At 43.3% G+C, this 12,743-nt stretch overlaps 1 protein-coding gene across 3 annotated transcripts in view; it reads right to left on the bottom strand.

Moving 5' to 3' along the window:
* Positions 1–12,158, bottom strand: part of PTPRA (protein tyrosine phosphatase receptor type A) — a 139,744-nt gene extending 127,586 nt beyond the window's left edge. For all 3 annotated transcript variants that reach the window (XM_073649194.1, XM_073649193.1, XM_073649196.1), the window contains exon 1: positions 11,709–12,158. The gene's annotated coding sequence lies outside the window, so the exon portion shown is untranslated. The remainder of the gene's footprint in view (positions 1–11,708) is intronic.
* Between the last annotated feature and the right edge of the window lie 585 nt (positions 12,159–12,743).

The raw sequence follows: 12,743 nt of genomic DNA, 5'->3' as shown, positions 1-12,743 counted from the left end.
AAAAGAGAGATAAAGAAAAAGAGAGAGAAAGAAAAAGAGAGAGAGAAAGAAAAAGAGAGAAAGAAAAAGAGAGAGAAAGAAAAAGAGAGAGAAAGAAAAAGAGAGAGAAAGAAAAAGAGAGAAAGAAAAAGAGAGAAAGAAAAAGAGAGAGAAAGAAAAAGAGAGAGAAAGAAAAAGAGAGAGAAAGAAAAAGAGAGAGAAAGAAAAAGAGAGAGAAAGAAAAAGAGAGAGAAAGAAAAAGAGAGAGAAAGAAAAAGAGAGAGAAAGAAAAAGAGAGAAAGAAAAAGAGAGAGAAAGAAAAAGAGGAGAAAGAAAAAGAGAGAGAAAGAAAAAGAGAGAGAAAGAAAAAGAGAGAGAAAGAAAAAGAGAGAGAAAGAAAAAGAGAGAGAAAGAAAAAGAGAAAGAAAAAGAGAGAGAAAGAAAAAGAGAGAAAGAAAAAGAGAGAAAGAAAAAGAGAGAAAGAAAAAGAGAGAGAAAGAAAAAGAAAAAGAGAAAGAAAGAGAGAAAGAAAGAGAGAAAGAAAAAAGAAAGAAAAAGAGAGAAAGAAAAAGAAAGAAAAAGAGAAAGAAAAAGAGAGAAAGAAAAAGAAGAGAAAGAAAAAGAGAAAAGAGAGAGCTAGGTTTGTTGTCTGTTACCATGGATACACATAGGGGCTGTAAATGGGATAACATTTTTAATAAAGAACATTTTTCAAGTTTGTTTAGTTTTTCATTGGATAGAACAAAAAAAAAATCTGAAGTTGTACATAGCCCTCAGGTCCTCTTTTTACACTGCCATATTATAGACTCACGAGGCAATGTGGCACCCATAGAAGTCTATGTGCCCATACTCGACTAAGGGTATGTGCACACGGTACGGATTTGCTGCGGTTTTGACGCTGCGTTTTTATGTAGCATCAAACCCGCAGCGTCCAGATATTACAGCCCAGTGGATGGATTTCTAGAAATCTGATGTCCACAATGCGTTTTTGTGCTCCTGCGGATCACCCGCGGAAAATGACAAGTGGTGCGTCTTTCCAGACCGCAGCATGTCATTTTCTCTTGCGGGTTCGCATGTGGACTTTCCCTATCGACTGAACCTCTACGAGGAAAGTCCGCAGGTGAAGAAAAAAAAAAAAAAAAAAGAGCCGCCACTCATTAGCATATCTGCCGGAGGCTCTTCCGCAGCGTTGGGGCCACAGGCCCAGATGCATCGTGTGCACATACCCTTATCTTCACTTCAGGTCCTCTCCTCCTACAGAATTATTAAATGGCGCTGACCAATTTGATTAATCATCCGTAGCAACCAATTCCACCCTACACGACAATAAACCCTTAATCAGATTCCTCGCTATGGAAATCCCCTCGGAATCAGTTTCCAAAATTGACGCTCAAATCTGCCTCGTTACCCATAGCAACCCATAATCATTATCTTTTAATCGGCTTCAAGATGCAAAAAAATAATAAAAAATTGATGTGATCTGATCGGTTGCTATGGGAAACAGCTGTTTTTCATGCGTTTCTAAGGCCTCCATGTTTACATTTCTCCCCACTCAGCACTGGTTGCTACAGGCAACAAGTTGTTTTTGTTTTTTTTTAAAGCTTTATGTATTATGTTTTGCAAAAACAAAAAATGAAGCAGTTGCCAATAGCAACTAAAATGAAAGTAGAGCCATGATTGGCTGCTATGGGTAACCGCCATTTTTTTTTTGCGGTTTCCATCGTGTTTACTAGTATCCGTGTTTCCCTTTCTCATACAATAAACCATAGATCAGCGCCATGTAGGAAGTGGAGCTGTGGACATGGCCGCCTAACGTATCATTGCGGTGTGTGATTTTTTTTACTAACGTAACCACAGAGTAACCAGAAAATTATAGGGCTGCCATCTTCAAACGGGATCCCAGTGTATGTTTAGTCATGGCTCCCTCTCCGAAACCACCGGCCTTCCCCTCCCCGGTCATTAGACGGTGACCTAATAGCCGGTGTCGTCAGGAATAGGCTAAAACGGTTTTCAGATAATAAGTTATTCCCCCGGCCGGGCCGCAGAGCCCTGTGTACAAGACAGAAAAACTCCCTTCCTTCCTATTACTGTTTCCATTCTTTGCCGCATCCCAAACAATTGCAGTGAATGTCTGTACCCGGCGCGGGGTGCCAGTCTTCTGTCGACACAGGATCCGTCAGTATGACCTAGATGTCTAAAAAGAATTATTACAAAGACCCCGGGTCAAGATGGCAGCAAGAAGGTCAAAAGTCCATGAATAGACCAGTCATGAATACTAATATGGCAGGAAAAGATGGCCATACATGTCATAAACAAAGCACATGTCCCCCTAGATAATCCAAAAGCTCATCTCCATATTAAAGGGGGTCTGTCACCAGGTCAAAAGTGTCCAGTTTTTACTCTTATTTTATTCCCGCTGCTCCCCTGACTTATCAGATTTTTATTTTTTTTCTATCCGCCATACGGTTCCAGAGATATGGGCCTTTTATTCAGTGCTTCTTTTTATGATCATTGCCAAAGGGGCAGAGCAGCTAAAGACACGCCCCCAGAGAATCCTGTGAGCCACGCCCCTTAGTAAGGAAACAAGCTCTAAATAAAAAAGGCCCATATCTCTAGAACCGTATGGCGGATTTAAAAAAAGAAAAAAAAAAACTGAATATTCGGGGGAATAGAGGGAATAAAATTAAAGCAAAGACTGTCCGCTTCTGGCCTAGTGACAGTTCCCCTTTAAATACAGTACCATTTATCATAAAGACCATCACTTCAGCATTTCAAACTGTGCCCACCGCACCAACGTCACAACAACAGGTGTCAGAACAATGTAGGTAATGTCAGAAACTACCAAAACCCCCAAATTGACTCTGAGGGGAAGCAATAAACTAAAGTCACGACAATACTGCCATGACTATGGTGGGCTTTTAGCTACTACTTCAATTTTGGAGGAGAAAAAAAAATGACAGGACAATCACTTTAAATACTTACATGGTCAAAAATGTTCCCTTGTTTTGCTTTTTCTTGGTCATTATATTAACCTCTATGGTAAATGCCATAATAACAATTTGTAATTGGGGTGGGCGATAATTGTGCCCTTTTAATAAAAGGCATCAGATTTGGGGCACATTGGCGATCATATCTGCTCATGGATTATGCACCCAAGATGCTCGTTGTGGGGGGCGAGCTACAAAAATTAGAGTCTCAACTTTGAGTCGCACATTGGCGCATCGGCGTTCCTTGATAATGGGGGTACCTGGTGCTTGGCTTGTGACCTGCACAAGTTGTAATTACAGAGCGGTATTATTTTAACAACGATATGGCACGCATTAAAATATTGTCACTAGAGGTTCTTATTATTTGAGCACTGTCTGGCAGTATTAATAATACATTTAGAAAATCTAATACCAACCGGTATTTTGAGCACTGTATGACGGTATTAATACTACATAAGGTATATAGCCTATAGTCATTGTGAAGAGCTCTTCACAGTCATTGTAAGTTTGCATTTGAGCACTGCATGGTGGAATTAATAAAACATACCGGTACATAAAGTATGGTCACTAGAGGTTGGCATTATTTAACCACTCTATGGCGGTATTAATAAAACAAAATATGGTCACTAGAGGTTGGTATTATTTGAGCACTGTATGACGCTATTAATACAGTCATGTGAAAAAGTTTGGGCACCCCTATTAATCTTAAGCTTAATGTTTTATAAAAATTGGTGTTTTTGCAACAGCCATTTCAGTTTGATATATGTAATAACTGTTGGACACAGTAATGTTTCTGCCTTGAAATGAGGTTTATTGTACTAACAGAAAATGTGCAATCTGCATTCAAACAAAATTTGACAGGTGCATAAGTATGGGCACCCTTATCATTTTCTTGTTTTAAATACTCCTACCTACATTTTACTGACTTACTAAAGCACTTTTTTTGGTTTTGTAACCTCATTGAGATTTGAACTTCATAGCCAGGTGTATGCAATCATGAGAAAAGCTACTTATAGTGGCTACTTGCAAGTTGTTCTCCTGTTTGAATCTCCTCTGAAGAGTGGCATCATGGGCTCCTCAAAACAACTGTCAAATGATCTGAAAACAAAGATTATTCAACATAGTTGTTCAGGGAAAGGATACAAAAAGCTGTCTCAGAGATTTAACCTATCAGTTTCCACTGTGAGGAACATAGTAAGGAAATGGAAGAACACAGGGACAGTTCTTGTTAAGGCCAGAAGTGGCAGGCCAAGAAAAACATCAGAAAGGCAGAGAAGAAGAATGGTGAGATCAGTCAAGGACAATCCTCAGACCACCTCCAGAGAGCTGCAGCATCAACTTGCTGCAGATGGTGTCACTGTGCATCGGTCAACTATACAACGCACTTTGCACAAGGAGAAGCTGTATGGGAGAGTGATGCGAAAGAAGCCGTTTCTGCAAGCACACCACAAACAGTCGGCTGAGGTATGCAAAAGCACATTTGGAGAAGCCAATTTCTTTTTGGAAGAAGGTCCTGTGGACTGATGAAACCAAGACTGAGTTGTTTGGTCATACAAAAAGGCGTTATGCATGGCGGCAAAAAACACAGCATTCCAAGAAAAACACTTGCTACCCACAGTAAAATTTGGTGGAGGTTCCATCATGCTTTGGGGCTGTGTGGCCAATGCCGGCACTGGGAATCTTGTTAAAGTTGAGGGACGCATGGATTCCACTCAGTATCAGCAGATTCTTGACAATAATGTTCAAGAATCAGTGACAAAGTTGAAGTTACGCAGGGGATGGATCTTTCAGCAAGACAATGATCCAAAACACCGCTCCAAATCTACTCAGGCATTCATGCAGAGGAACAATTACAATGTTCTGGAATGGCCATCCCAGTCCCCAGACCTGAATATCATTGAACATCTGTGGGATCATTTGAAGAGGGCTGTCCATGCTCGGCGACCATCAAATTTAACTGAACTGGAATTGTTTTGTAAAGAGGAATGGTCAAAAATACCTTCATCCAGGATCCAGGAACTCATTAAAAGCTACAGGAAGCGACTAGAGGGTGTTATTTTTGCAAAAGGAGGATCTACTAAATATTAATGTCACTTTTCTGGTGAGGTGCCCATACTTGTGCAATCTGCATTCAAACAAAATTTGACAGGTGCATATTTTCTGTTAGTACAATAAACCTCATTTCAAGGCAGAAACATTACTGTGTCCAACAGTTATTACATATATCAAACTGAAATAGCTGTTGCAAAAACACCAATTTTTATAAAACATTAAGCTTAAGATTAATAGGGGTGCCCAAACTTTTTCATATGACTGTACATATATAGAATATGGTCATTAGAGGTTGGTATTATTTGAGCACTGTATGACGCTATTAATACATATATAGAATATGGTCATTAGAGGTTGGTATTTGAGCACTGTATAGCGGAATTAATAAAAACATACATAAAGTATGGTCACTAGAGCTTAGTATTATTTAAGCACTGTGTGGTGGTAATAATACATATATAGATTATGGTCACTAAAGGTTGGTAATATTTGAGCACTGTATGACAGTATTAATAAAACAATATGGTTGCTAGAGGTTGGTATTTGAGGACTGAAAAAGCAGTATTAATACATATACAGAATATGGTCACTAGAGGTTGGTATTATTTGAGCACTGAATGTATTAATAATACATAGAATTGGTATTTAAGTACCATACTGTATAATACCCTACATACTGAAAAATGACAATAGAGTGTTAGGCTTCCACATTATTTATCTTTCCGTAGATACATATGAGGCAAATTTCATCCAGTACCCAGCGTTTGAATAATAAAGGGGATGTGATTCTGGGTGACAACCCCCCGGCTCCCAGGGTAAACAGACGAGCTGTGCGTGCAGCCCGCTCCATAACGGCAAGCAAAAAACATTCGGAGCCAGAACACTCCTGTGACCCCCATGTTCCCCCCGGCCCCTGACACTCATGACTGCTGACTGTCCGCTTACATTCATCCACTGCTTTTCCAGAAATGCTTTTTAAAATAAATCTGCTTTGTGTTGGCATTTATAAAAAAAAAAAAAAAATAAAAATAAATAAATAAATCAGATTTGATACCTGGTCCCTTACCAGCGGCTGAGTAGCAGTTTTGTGGTTGTCATCAATGTGACGAGTATTTTCCCACGGCAAAAAATGTGTGCCCCTTTAACTCATCTGTTGTCAGATTACCGCAGTCGCCCGGCACCCAAAAGAGGGAAGATGTGAAAAAAGATAGCGAAAAAGTAATGGGGGCATGGGGACATTCAAAGGGGTTTCTCACCGTTCAGTATACAGCACGCCATTAAAGTGGCTCAGCTAAAATTTATTGAAAAACAGCCGATATTGACCCTAGTGTTCAGCCTCCACAGCTGCTCCTGCGATTTACCGTCCGCAGGGGTGACGTCACATCAACAGCGCTGCAGTCAATCACTGGACAAAGAGTTACACTCAAGCAGAATACGTACTGTTTCTATTAATAATAAAAATAATAATGTTATTATTAACACAGGTACGCCTTTTTGGTGGGGTTTACACAGATACCACCCCCTTTCCGCCTAGATACTGAATTTTGCCAGGTCTGTATCTGAAAATTCAGGAAATCTGGCAAATATGATAATTTTCTAGTCATTATGCGATTACTGGGTTTCGCCTAAAACGATTTAGGTCCTCCTTACAAAAGGTCTATGGTGGCACTTTTGGGTTCTCGTTTAGTGTACATTCACATGGTGGGGTGACACTGCGGATTATCGTCTCAACATAACGCACTACGTAAATGTACCCAAAAATCAGCTGATCTGGGGGAGAAGAAACTGTAATGGAAAACCCCCAGCAATCTGATTGTTTGGTAGGGACCTCGTTAACAAGAGGTGGGAAGGAGGTCACGGACCAAAAATTCCATTTTCTCGTTTAGTATGGGAAGCGCATGTCGGACGTCGGGTGAAGCACGAATAGAGTTTTTGGTTTTTTTCGAAGGATTTGCTCTTCTCGTAATGTGACCCGAAACGAATAATCAACGGTTTTTCCCTCTTTGCTTATTTCAAGAAAATGCCCATGAATTGCCGGCATCAGCAAGAGACAAGGATCTGAGCCTCGTTAATTAGCGCTGGCGTAACGTGATACCAGTCAATTACAATCTACAATCCTCTCCACCCCGCAACCTACAGACAGCGCGGCCTCGCTGCAGACCGGCAGCACCAACGTAAGAGCACCACGTCTGCCCTGACCTACAACCAACGCTCGCCGCCAAAACCCACCCGGTCTCAAAGAGGATAAGTCCTCAATATTCAACTCCTGCATGACCCCCTTCAAGCAATTACTGAGGCTAATGGGTTTTTGAGCAACTTTACAAAAGGATCCCTTGCGTTCGGCCTATTGCCAAAAAGAATGAAAAAAAAATTTAAAAAAAGAACTATTGACTAGTGGAAGACCCCATAACATTACTTTCATCTAATCAGAACCCGCTGATTTCAGCAGGTCGGCCCGACCATCTGATACCGCCGCGTGGGGGGGGGGGCAGCCCGACCATCTGATGGTGCATATTGACATCCAGCATGCCCAATCCTTCTTTTCTCCATTGTCTGCTCTTGCAGGAATCAGGACATTCTCATATTAGTTGGATGGCCGGTCCTGTTGGCATGTTCAGGTGATGTTCAAAGAGGGTGTACGGCGGCCACACCTAGTCCTTACCTGTTGCACAGTACAACTTCTATAGAAGACATAACAAAACACTGCAGTGTTGGATATTGTATGTATGTATATTTACACAAAGTATATCTCTAATCTCTCCAATGCCAGATATCGAGGGAAAGAAGGATCGGGATTTTGGATTTAGGGCAGAGCGTGAATGGGCAAGCTGCAAAATGACTATAAGGCCAGTGTAGTCCAGGGCACTTTATGGGTGGCCCCCCGCACAGTACGACCATACATTAAGCCATGTATCTGCTCTCGTTTATCCTCCATGATTTATACCATTAGAAATGAATGGGCTTTTGACGATGAGTGAGTTGAAGCGAGACCCCGGGCCTAGAAACGCTCCTGGTTACACCATAGGAGACTGAATACACAACAGTCCATACATTAGGAAATCAGTTTATCCTTCAACGGAACGCGTTGCGCATTTTAATAACCAAAAGGGCGGGTATCTATTGTATCTGACAGATCGCCTCCTCGTAAAGCTGCTCTCTCCACTGGACCCTCCCCGGCTCCCGAAACAGAAAGAAGGCTCTCGGCTAATGTTTCTGGTACTCGTTAAACTACTACTCCTGTGAGGAGGCACAGGATGACGAGCTGCATCAAGGAAGAGGACAACCATATATCCTTTTTTTTTGTCTGAAAAAGCTCTAAGTTTGTGTCAGAAAACCAGTGATCGGGCCGGGATGAATCTTCAGTAAGGGTAGCAAAACTACAAAAGGTTTGTGCCACCGATATGTGGAGAGGGAAGAAAGCAGCCGGCAGTAGTCAAAATTCAACAAGATCATCTATCCAGGAGTCGGGACAGGAGACCCAATACTTAAGCCCCGTAAGACGGATGCAAACAAGGACGATCCTATTCACCGACTTCACAGAGATTGAAACAAAATATTGTAGTAATAAAAGAAAAAACAAAGAGGGCTTCTGAGTGTTGAAAGGGATACGACACCCCTAACCCTTGCAATCATTTTGCCGTCAAAAATTGTCAACTTTATCCTTCCATTCCCAATTAGAGCAATTGTAGAAAACACATACCATTATACTCAATGCCAGTCAGCTGCCATAAAGCCTGCAAGACTATGGTCCCCAATCTGAGACGAGAAAGGCGAAGAACGGATTAAAATGGCTAAAAAAATAAGGACTAATGACACGAGGATGGTGGACTCTAGAATCTAAGTGTTTTATAGTCAGGGGTTCGCCATTTTCCCCAGTGTTATATACCTACATGAAAAAGTTGTGAAATTCTCGAATTTGTGTTTTATTTTAATACCTCTGCTTGCTTTCAATGAAAAGGACATTCTAGTATACAACCAAAAACTGCAGACCTCATGGATCTACGCTACTCAGAACTGCCACCTCACAGGCTGCATGCTGGGTGTTGTAGTCCATCAGTAACGGGTTGTTTACAGCGGAGAGGCAGCACCCTATTGGGAAACTAAAGTTCTCAACATCTCGCGGTGAGGACGGCGGCTCATTTCCCAATTCCGCCACAAAGTGATCGATTATCCACAACGATCACAATTTTTCTTTTTTTATAAAAAAAAAAAAAAAAAAAAAAAAAAAATGTAAAAAAAAGAAGGTGGCGGCACTAAGCAAAAATGGCCGACTAATTATAATTTACACCACGAAAGGGGCGATTGAATGGAATCCATTTCTTAAGATGGCGCAAGGGAAGCTGACAGATGCGCCAAAGTCAGTCACATGATTTTTAGAGGACGGTAAAAAATGGCGATTTATTATTATTATTTTTTTTTATGAAATTAGACAACATCTGAACGCCATTTTGAAAGACGTTAAGTCTGAGACCACGCGACGTCCCTAAAGCCAATCAGACGGATAATTCCACCTATAACGCGCACTTTTAAATGGCGCTTGAACATGGCAGACAGGGCCTAAAAAGAGAAAACATTGGGAAATCCACTATATATGGCCTCTCTAAAGCGAGGGACAACACAAAGCAACGTTGGACTCAGCGTCTCGCAACGTATACATCTCAAAGAAAGAGCGTCCTTGTTGCCCCTAGCAACAGGAGTTCTGCATTGCTCTGGTGGCGATGAATGGGGTCCTTGTTGCTAGGGAACCCAAATTACAGTGGTTTCTTCGTACTGGGCGGGGCTATGCTTTCTAATTAACACTTCGTTATGGTTACGGGCCTCGTTTAGGTCGTCAAGGGAGATCACGGCCTCACAAATAGTCATTTTTTTTGAGGAGTCGGTAACTGGTCATCTCAACGTACAATTTTAGGACGGTGATCTAATAGGAGTTGTGGTCTTGCACCAGATATAAAAAAAATTAAAAAAAAGTCCTAAAGGTCCTGACCTCCATTGTTGATTATAGTCAGTCATAACGCAATAACAACAGCAGACAAGGCTGGGTTCTCAGCACGCGGCCACCATTACAGCTGCCATACAGGTCATGATCCAGCACTTCCAGGCTACCTAGTTACAACAGCCAGCGACACGGCCATATCGATTGTCAATTTTCCAAAGAAACTGGTGAGCATTATTATGGTGCCACTACCGGTAACAAGCTCCTAAATTAGTTTATGCAAACTGGGGAAATAAGGGGGAGGCGGCAGACCACGGTCAGGGGAGGCGGCAAGCCACGGCCTCTTACAATATCTCCAATGTACAGTCAGTCATCGTTTCACAAAAAAAATATATATATATATATATATATATATATATATATATATATATATATATATATATATATATATATATATATATATATCTGTCTGTCTCTGGAAAACCTGGGCTGGGTAGTAACTGATCGAACGAGTCACCCCGCAGATCTGTGGCTCACTGGGACAAGGAGGTAAATTGATGAATAACTTGTACAGAGTGCCCCTTTAAAGCCACGTTCACACGTTCAGTATTTGGTCAGTATTTTACATCAGTATTTGTAAGCCAAAAGCAGGAGGAGTGGAACATTCAGAGGAAAAGTATAATAGAAACATGTCACCACTTCTGTATTTATCACCCACTCCTGGTTTTGGCATACAAATACTGATGTGAAATACTGACCAAATACTGAACGTGTGAACGTGGCTTTAATGGTCACCATCCAAAAAAAAGGAAACTCAAGTGGAAAGAAAAAGTCGCAGTGTAGGGTAGGGCTACACGGCGACATTGGCTGCAACAGCAATCGCGCAAAGTTTGCTCAGCGGTGCTGCTACGTGGCGGCGCTGTAGAAGTACATGGGGTTGCTCTGCGGCACCAGCACTACCGTAACTGGATCAGAGTCGGTAGGATTTCGGGTTGCTTGCCGGTTGTGGCAGGGTAGGTGCAATTCGGCCCCAATCAATTCTATAGTGCCGCCATGTAGCAGCGGCACAAAGTGGGGCGGCTGTCGAGGCCGAAGTCGCCCTAATACAGTAGGTGCCAAGAGAATCACCAGGCAATTCCTAGACATCAGAGAGACTATCGCATGAGATTGGATGGAAGATGGGGGGGTCATACACGTGTAATAAAAACCCAATCATATTAGACTGTAAGCTCCTGAGCACAGCACGATAAAGGTATTTTGCCATTTTGAAAAAAAATTAAAGGGATACCATCATCCCTGGCCACCACACATCTCCTCTCCTGCAGGAAATGGACATTTAATTGCCATTATAATTGAAGCAAAAAAAAAAAAAACTATATACATATATATAAAAAATACAAAACAGTCCAATCAGGGCGTATCTGCACATGACCCAGAATAGGAAGGACAGATGCAGCAGGGATGGGGTTAATAGAGCGCAGGCCTGGACCTGGGGGGAGATGGGGCTCCTTCTTGTTGACATGCAGCTACAAGTGGAAGCTCCCAGCAGCACAGAGGAACATGAGCACATAGGTGTGATAGATAGATAGATAGGCAGGCAGAGTGCAGAGTCATATACAGTACAGCACAGGAAGTTATTGTCAGTGCCGGACTCTGACCTCCCCCTGGCCTCTATCACCCTCCAGAGTCCGGGACCCCCCAATCTGCCCTGAGCCCCTGCAGTAATGAGGGGATGGACACAACTGATCGCCCCTTACCCTCAGCCCCCGGTGCAGGGATCCGGAGATCTGGCGACCTGCTGCAGACAATCCGAAGCAAACGATCCAATATCGGAGGCAGATGAGATCCAGAGCGCTGAGGGATCCAGTGATCTAGTGCAGGGATCCGGGCACGGCTGGTCTCTCTCCCTCCAGGGTGGTGGTGCTGTGTGCGATCCGAAAGTTACAATCCAGCAAGGAGGAGGGGAGGGCGGGAGGCAGCTGCAACAACAGCCGAATCCTGGCAGCACAAGGCGCTACTGCAGCCTCATGGTGGCCCTGTGCCCTCCTAGGGCCCGTGGGGTAGGGTGGGAAAGGGGTATGCAGGAGGGTGTGCTTGCTACAGCGCTGTGTGATCCGCCATGATGCCTGTGCACAGAGAGAGGGAGGCAGCAGACCGTGCACAGAGCAGATTCCCGGGAGCAGCGCCTGTCAATCACGACCCTCGGCCACGCCTTCTGCACGAGCTGTCAATCACGCCCCCTCAGCTGGCAATCACGCCCATCTATGGTTACGCCTCTTTATAGCCACGCCCTCTGGTCGCCCGCCAATCACTTCTCTACCACGCCCCATCTTGTGTTTGCTCACCGGTGACCACGCCCCTCCCCTGTCGCGCGGCCTGTCTATCACCGTTGTGACCACGCCCAGCTGCACGCCCACGCATTAAAGGCAGCGTCCTGTCTCAGTCGGCGCATTATCGGCCGCTCCCGGCTCCGGACTGCATCATAGTGTAAGAGCCGGCTACAGGCGCCCTCCAGGCCCGGCTGATGAGTCCCGATGGGCACAGCGCCTCCCAGGGGGCACAGCGCCTCCCAGGGGCCATCGCTCCTTTTCTCTCGCTGATGGTTTTTGCCGCAGGAGATGTAGTTTTTATCTTGACCACTATGATGTGATTTCTTTTTCCATGTGAGCGCAATTTCTGTGTTTTTTCCCATTTCGGCGCTCACCACCCGGAATAAATATACAGAGATGTTATTCGTTCAGACGGCTCCGCACGCTGCGATACCAGACGTACATCGCTTATACAATGGTCGT

Source organism: Phyllobates terribilis, unplaced genomic scaffold (genome assembly GCF_046119375.1).
Source record: "Phyllobates terribilis strain yellow unplaced genomic scaffold, ASM4611937v1 Scaffold_1__5_contigs__length_1240528914, whole genome shotgun sequence".
Taxonomy (NCBI): Eukaryota; Metazoa; Chordata; class Amphibia; order Anura; family Dendrobatidae; genus Phyllobates; species Phyllobates terribilis.
Note: the sequence above shows the minus strand (reverse complement) of the source record. Positions and strands in the feature narration are given on the sequence as shown.